The sequence below is a fragment of the Mus pahari genome, chromosome 1 (assembly GCF_900095145.1).
Source record: "Mus pahari chromosome 1, PAHARI_EIJ_v1.1, whole genome shotgun sequence".
NCBI lineage: Eukaryota > Metazoa > Chordata > Mammalia > Rodentia > Muridae > Mus > Mus pahari.
The window spans coordinates 51,457,976-51,465,882 of NC_034590.1; positions in this window are offsets into that span (position 1 = coordinate 51,457,976).

Consider the following 7,907-nt stretch of genomic DNA (forward strand, 5'->3'; position numbering starts at 1 on the left):
TCTCTCTCTCTCTCTCTCTCTCTCTCTCTCTCTCACACACACACACACACACACACACACACACACACGTGTTTCTTTTATGTGTGATTGCTTGTGTTCTACATTGTTACAGTTCTAGAAGGAGAAGCAAGACCCTGCAGATGGTGGTTGCCCAGGGAACTTGGGTTCCAGGGCTGGAAGAAGACTTGTGTTTCAATAGAACAATTTTTTTAATGCTATTTGATATTTTTGCCATGTCCATGAATTGCTGTTTCAATTAAAAACTAGTTAATTTTTTAAACTATGAAAACATCTTAATATGCCATCTCAGTTATAATCAGAGTGATGTAAATTAGAACATCAGAGAAACAGAATTTTTTTGGAAGAATTAAAAAAAACTCATAAAGCTCATAGCTGATGGAGATTTGGGGGGAAATGGACTCCTCTGCAGCCTGTGTACATAACTCGTGGGAATGAACTGGCTGAAGGAACATTCCCCTGCTTAGTAGCAAAAACTTTGTTTTTGTTTTTGTTTTTTTAAATCTCCTTGCTTCAATCATTGCATGCCTATGAATTTTCTTAAACTAAAAAAAAAAAGTCATAGTCTCAGATTACCAGCTTTAGTGGCAAGCGCCTCTCTTTGCTGGGCCATCTTGACAGTTTGTTCTGTCAAGGTTTTTATTCTGACCCACTGTCTAAAGCAGCAGGACCACACTGTTTGACTTTTGCTGTTAAATGCAATGTTCCAATAACCAGTAGCGTAAGTTCCCTGTAATTGTCCATTTGATCTTGAAGTTTCTTTCTGCACTAGGACCAATCAGACCGTCAGGATCTTTGGGACCTAGGACATCATATGTTGGTTTCCTGTTCCTTAGGGCAGAGTGGAAGGGACAGTAGTAGCTTGTCAGCCATTTGAAGTCAGGAATCCCTACCGGTGTTCCCACGGTGGCCGGGTCGACTTTCCATGTGATACTTAGCAGTGTCCCCTCTCACTTGGCCCTTCCTACTGCTCACCCAGTACAGGTGGTTTCCCCAGAGACCTAAAAAAATAATCTCTATTTCCAGAGAAGGGTTAAACAACTTCTTGAAACAGAAGCCTGCCTACTGGACCCACTTCAGTCAAGGGAAACTGTGACTCTTTCCAGAGGTGTCTGAGACACCTACCTCCTAAGGCGCAGATCCCTAAAGATCTCTGCATGGTACTGAGCACAGAATCTAGTTGCCTTCACAGTATGCCTCACTGTGGGGGGACCCCTTCCCTGGAACAGTGGTAAAACAAGAAGTGACCAGGATGAACCCTGAGCATGGCTCAGGAGCCTCCCACTGTTTTCCCTGTTCTGCAGATGGGGTAGCTATTGTCTGTACGGATGCTTGGGCATCTGGTCACTCATGGACCATATTTCAGTCTTTGCCTTCTGTACCAGACGATGGCCTCTGAGGAGCAGGCTGTCAGGCAGGTTTCTCTTGGTGCTGCCAGCACAGATGATCTGAATGGAGAATTCTTCCCTAACACGTTCTTTTTGTTTGGTTTGGTTTGGTTTGGTTTTTGGTTTTTTTTTTTTGTTTGTTTGTTTTTCAAGACAGGGTTTCTCTGTGTAGCCCTGGCTGTCCTGGAACTCACTCTGTAGACCAGGCTAGCCTCGAACTCAGAAATCCACCTGCCTCTGCCCCCCCAAATGCTGGGATTAAAGGCGTTCGCCACCACGCCCAGCTATTTTAAATTTTTAATTGATTTTAAATCATTTTCAATTTTACTTTTACTATTTATTTGGGGTGTCGTGTGTGTGTGTGTGTGTGTGTGTGTGTGTGTGTGTGTGTAGTATATACACTAATAACACACAGTGCAAAGGTCAGAGGACAGCTTGCAGGAGTCAGTTCCCTGTTGTTCCCCTGTGGATTCTGAGGACCGAACTTAGTTTGCCGGGCTTGGTTCTCAGCATTCTATCCACTGAGCCATGTCACAGGCTCTGTTTTAGACTTTGTTTTCTTGGGGAGGGGAGGGGAAAATTCCCTTATTTTGAAATTAAAAATAGCCCGGTGTAGCCAGGTAGTAGTCGTCTTTAATCCCAGAGGCAGGCAGATCTTTTGAGTTCTTTTGGCCAGCCTAGTAAATTCCAGGATAGCCAGGGCTGCACAGAGAAGTCCTGTCTCAAAATAAGAGGAGGAGGAGGAGGAGGAGGAGGAGGAGGAGGAGAGGGAGGAGGAGGAGGAGCAAGAGGAGGAAGAATTAGTATGGGCTCGAGAGATCTGCAGTTAAAAGGTTTGCTGCTGAGGGAAGGATTATGGAAGGAGGTGACTGGGGCAGGGCAGAAAGTGGGATGTAAAGTAAATAAGTAAAAGAAAAATAAAATAAAATTTATTAAAAAAAAAAAAAAAAAAGCCGGGAGTGGTGGCGCACGCCTTTAATCCCAGCACTCGGGAGGCAGAGGCAGGCAGATTTCTGAGTTTGAGGCCAGCCTGGTCTACAAAGTGAGTTTCAGGACAGTCAGGGCTACACAGAGAAACCCTGGTAGATGTAGCTTCTGAGATTCCAGGGTCAAGCTGGCAAAAGGACTCAAGGTCTTGGGTAGGAAGTCCGTTCAGGGATCCAAGGAACCGTCATAGCCCAGTACATCGGTGGCTGTTCCTTCTCTGCCAGCATCACAGAGTTTCAGGATGGCCTACAGGTGAGCCTTTCCTCTATCTGGGATGTTAGAGAGAACATCCAAGAAAGGGACAAGGCATTCTTAGAGGCAGCCTCCTCCAGGGGACGCAAGTGGGAAAAGATCCAAGCTCCTCTCAGGGAGGCATCTCGCCCTGTCTTGCCCCCTGGCTTCTGCTTCTGACTTGCATCCCCTCCTCCCCCAGCACCACAGGGCCATCTTCTCCACTCAAAAGATGACTCCCTGCCCCTCCACCTCCAACTGGGGAAGCTGAGGAAGCTGGAGTTTCTCTTAGGACAAGCAGCCGTTTGCAAGGTGAATGTCTTGCTTCATGATTCCCGGATGTCGCCGAAGCCGAGTACTCCGCGCCTTCTTGATTCTCTGCACTGCTTCCCACCTCGCCCAAGCTGCTCCCCATCATCTGCGAGCTATGCTCCTGTTTTAGATCCTCCTAAGGACAAAAACCACGCTGCCAACGAAGCTATGAACAATGAGTTCTTATTTAGGAGTTTGGTTAGAATTTACTGAAAGGCTCTTTTTTTAGACTTACTTAAGCATATATTTTTATCATTCATCACTCTTGTGCATAGGTAAAAAGGGAAATAAATTGGCAGTTATTACTAAAACTTCCTTATAGAACAGCCTGGTGCGGAGGCTAATTTATTTCTGAATTCCTTTTTAACTCTGAGTTGGTCATGACCGCTCTTCCTCCACAGTATGAGTGCCTGTGCGGTCCAAGTGTTGTTGACACAGGAAGGAACCTCTTAACCCAACACTCCACCACGGCTTCCAGAAATTTCCTCCAAGCTGTTGATGCGCATTCTGCAAGCTATTCAAATGCACACTTCATAACCTTAAAAAAAAAAAAACCTGTATTTAATTTACTGTTATCTGTGTATATATGTGTGAGAGACAGAGGGGCTGGGGCTGTGAGCCCACGCATGCCCTACACAATGTGTGTGTGGAGGTCAGGGGTCAAAGGACAGCTTTCAAAAATCAGTTCTTGCTTCCACTGAGGGTTGTGAGTTCTGAGAATTGAACTCGGGGCCTCAGGCTGACACGGGAGGTGTTTTTACCTGGTGAGTCATCTGACTGCTCTCCCCAACCCAGTATTTTAAAAAAATCCTATGGATGCCATTGATAGAAAGTGCCCAGATCCAGTTTGCTTATGTGCAGATAGTAGCTGCCAATCATAGCTGCTTCTCTAAGCAACAGCTAGAGTCAGCAGTACTGACTGTAGGACATAGGCCAGCTCCAAAGAAATGCAAGCCTTGGACATGATGGGTTTGGGTGAGTCTTGGGATTTCCCCTCCACGTGCCTCTCCTGATCCCCCTAGGCCTGTCTCTTGGAGAGAACCGTGCTTGGAGAGACTCAGATCTTCTCTGAGCTCTAAACCTTACTACATTGCTGTTCCAAGAAAAACAGAACTTTTTTGTACATTTCTTTTTAATATTTATTTTTATTTTTTTGTGTCTGTATGAGTGTGCGCCGTGAGTGTGTGGGCACCCACAGATACCAGAAGGCGGCGCTGGATCTTCTGAGACTGGACCTATAGGCACTTGTGAACCACTAGACGTAGAAGCTGGTAGCCAACCTTGGGTTCCCAGAAGAGCAGCCAGAGTTCTTTTTTTTCCTTTTCTTTTTTTAAATTTTCTTTATATTTCAAATGCTATCCCAGCAGTCCCCTATACCCTCCCCCGCCCTGCTCCCCTACCCACCCACTCCTACTTCTTGGCCCTGGTGTTCCCCCGTACTGGGTCATATAAAGTTTGCAAGACCTAGGGACCTCTCCTCCCAATGATGGCCGATTAGGCCATCTTCTGCTACATATGCAGCTAGAGACATGAGCACAGGGGGTACTGGTTAGTTCATATTGTTGTTCCACCTATAGGGTTGCAGCCCCCTTCAGCTCCTTGGGAACTTTCTCTAGCNCCTCCATTGGGGGCCCTGTGNTCCATNCNATAGCTGACTGTGAGCATCCACTTCTGTATTTGCNAGGCACTGGCATAGCCTCATANGAGACAGCTATATCAGGGTCCCTTCAGCAAAATCTNGCTGGCATNTGCAATAGTGTCTGGGTTTGGTGGCTGATTATGGGATGGACTCCCAGGTGGGGCAGTCTCTAGATGGTCCATCCTTTCGTCTTTGCTCCAAACTTTGTCTCTGTAACTCCTTTCATGGGTAATTTGTTCCCTATTCTAAGGAGGAATGAAGTATCCACACATTGGTCTTCCTTCTTCTTGATTTTCTTGTGTTTTGGAGATTGTATCTTGGGTATTCTAAGTTTCTGAGCTAATATCCACTTATCAGTGAGTGCATATCTAGTGACTTCTTTTGTGATTGGGTTACCTCACTAAGGATGATATCACAAATGAGCCCTCTCTCTAACCCCTGGAGTGGTGGTTTGAATGAAAATGGCCGGGTGGGCTTATAGGGAGTGGCACTATTAGGAGGCGTGACCTTGCTGAAGGAAGTCCATCAATGGAGTGGCTCTGAGGTCTCAGATGCTCAGGCCAGCAGGCCCAGTGCCTGACTCTTTCTGCTGCCTGTGGATCCAGATGTTGGACTCCAGCACTGTGTGCCTCCATGCTTCCTACTAAGATGTCAATGAACTAAACCTCTAAACTGCCAGCCCCAATTAAATGTTGTCCTTTATAAGAGTTGCCATGGTCATGGTGTCTCTTCACAGCAATAGAAACCCTGTAGGCTTAGATTTTTTTAATAAGGGTTCTCAAAAACTTTGACTCCCCTTCTAGCCCACCGTCCAAAGGTAGGGGTAAAAGATGGTAATTAGGAGAAGGGGGTGTGGTCCTGGTTAGACGTGGTTCTTTGGGGGTGATTCCAATCTTCTATCTTTGTCAGGATACCAGCAGTTCAGTTCAGTACAGGAATCAGCAGCAGTGGTTTGAGATCCAGCAGAAACCACCAGGCCTCTGCTGAATCCAGCACGAGTCAGCAGGACCAGCTGGGATGCCAGCAGAAGTTCTCTGCTGTGCCTCTCTCAATGAAGTAAAGATCAGCAAAGACACAAGACTAAGGAAGTGTTGCAAGCCTAACTATGTAAGTGTGCCATCACTTTTTGTGAGTCCTAGTTATACTCTCTCCAAACATCACGTGTTCTCCCACAGGTCTTCCTCTGCAAAACACCAGGGGACTCTGTGTCACATGACACAGAAACTTCCCCTTTAAAACCCTAAGATACCTGGAAAAGTTTTTTTTGTTTTTAAAGTGTTGTAAGGTAAGACTTAGGACCATGACCACAGCAGAGAAGTGCTACAAGGCTCAGCTAATAATAAAAGTCTTAAACAAAAACTGGATCTCAGGTGCCCTAGGCTACCTCTGTACTCACCGGGGATGACCTTGAACTTCTGCCCCTCCTGACTTCTCCAGAGTTCTGGGATTATAGGTGGGTACCACAAAACTTGGTTTTACAAGGTGCTGAGGACTAAACCGAGGGCTTTGTGCAAACTAAGCAAGCACTCCACCAACTGAGCTCCAAACTCAACCCCAGTCCTTGTGGATAGATTTTTTTTTTCAAACAGGTCTCACTACATAGAATAGGCTACCCTCGACCTACTGCCTCAATCTTAAGTGCTGGGATTACAGGTGTGCACCGTTATATCTGGATGAAAAGGAATCTTTAACTATAAAACTTTAACTACAATTTTGCCATTTCTCTAGAGAGACTCCTAAAAGAAGGCTTAGATACTTTAAATGAGGCTGACCATGCTTTTCATAGGTATGAATTATAGTTAGTGAAGTAGATATGAAGTAGGGAGAGAGAGAGAGAGAGAGAGAGAGAGAGAGAGAGAGAGAGAGACTGGAAAACAAAGAGTCTTCTAAAAATGCCAACACCACCAGGTGTCCTTGCGAGAGAGTCAGGAGTAGAGGCAGACAGAAGGGAACCTCACTCAGAGCAGACCATTCACAGGAGCAGATTGCCCTTGAGCCAAGTGTTCCTCTGGGGCTATAAGCTTGGAGACAGGAAAACTTGGGGAACTTGGAAGGTGTTTGGTGGAGGCACTGCAGAGGGAGCAGGAGACTTGTCCTCGGTTCCCCTACCCTGCCATGCCTGCTGCCAGGAGTGGCCCGGAAGACACCAGAACTCAGAAAGCAGGGTGTTGCCCTTGGATACCACCAACACACAGGGCCAAGAGGAGTTAAAGATGGGAGTTGCTGTTTTGGTCCACCCAGAATACCGTGTCCTTCCTCCACCATATTACATGCGGCAAACAGTTAACGGTATTCATACACTGACCAAGTTCAGCAAGTAATGAATTTGACTAAGAGCAAATAGAAAAGATTGAGCTAGATCACATCAAAAGATGCCTGGTACCTTCAGACCCAGATGTAGAACTCTCAGCTCCGCTCCAGCACCATGTCTGCCTGCATGCCACCATGTTTCCTGCCATGACAATAATGGACTAAACCTCTGAACTCTAAGCCAGCCCCAACTAAAAGTTTTTCTTTATAAGAGTTGCCTTAGGGCTGGCGAGATGGCTCAGTGGTTAAGAGCACAGACTGTTCTTCCAAAGGTCCTGAGTTCAAATCCCAGCAACCATATGGTGGCTCACAACCATCTGTAACAAAAACTGGTGCCCTCTTCTGGAGTGTCTGAAGACAGCTACAGTGTGCTTACATGAAATAAATAAATCTTTAAAAAAAAAGAATACAACAATTAAAAAAAAAAAAGAGTTGCCTTAGTCATGGTGTCTCTTCATAGCAATAAAACCCTAACTAAGACAGACAGACAGACACATAACAAGTAAGTAAATAAATAAATGTATGTTAAAAAAAAAAAAAAACAGGTGGAGAGCAATAGAAGTATATATATACGGCCCAAGCAGCCTCTTGCCTTCACACATGCACACACACATACCCATGAACATATACAAACACATTTTTAAATTAATTAATAAAAGACAACTAGGGCTGGCTTTATGGGTCATTTAGTAGTGCACTTGCCTAGCGCTTGTGAGTAGAGGTAGAAGGATCAGAAGTTTAAGGTCATTCGTTGCTACATGGAAAGTTGGAGGCCACTCTGGGCATAGAGTAAAATGGTTTCCGAGGGCTAGAGTAGCCAGGGGTGGGGATGCAGTGGAGAGATAACGGCCACAGGGTGGAGACTATCAGTGAGAAGGAGGCAGGAATTCAAGGGTCCAGAGAGCAACACTGTGACTGTGTCACAATTGAGTGCTGTGCACACACTGTGACTGTGTCCTGAGTTCTGTGCACACACTGTGACTGTATCACAACTGAGTGCTGTGCACACACTGTGACTGTGT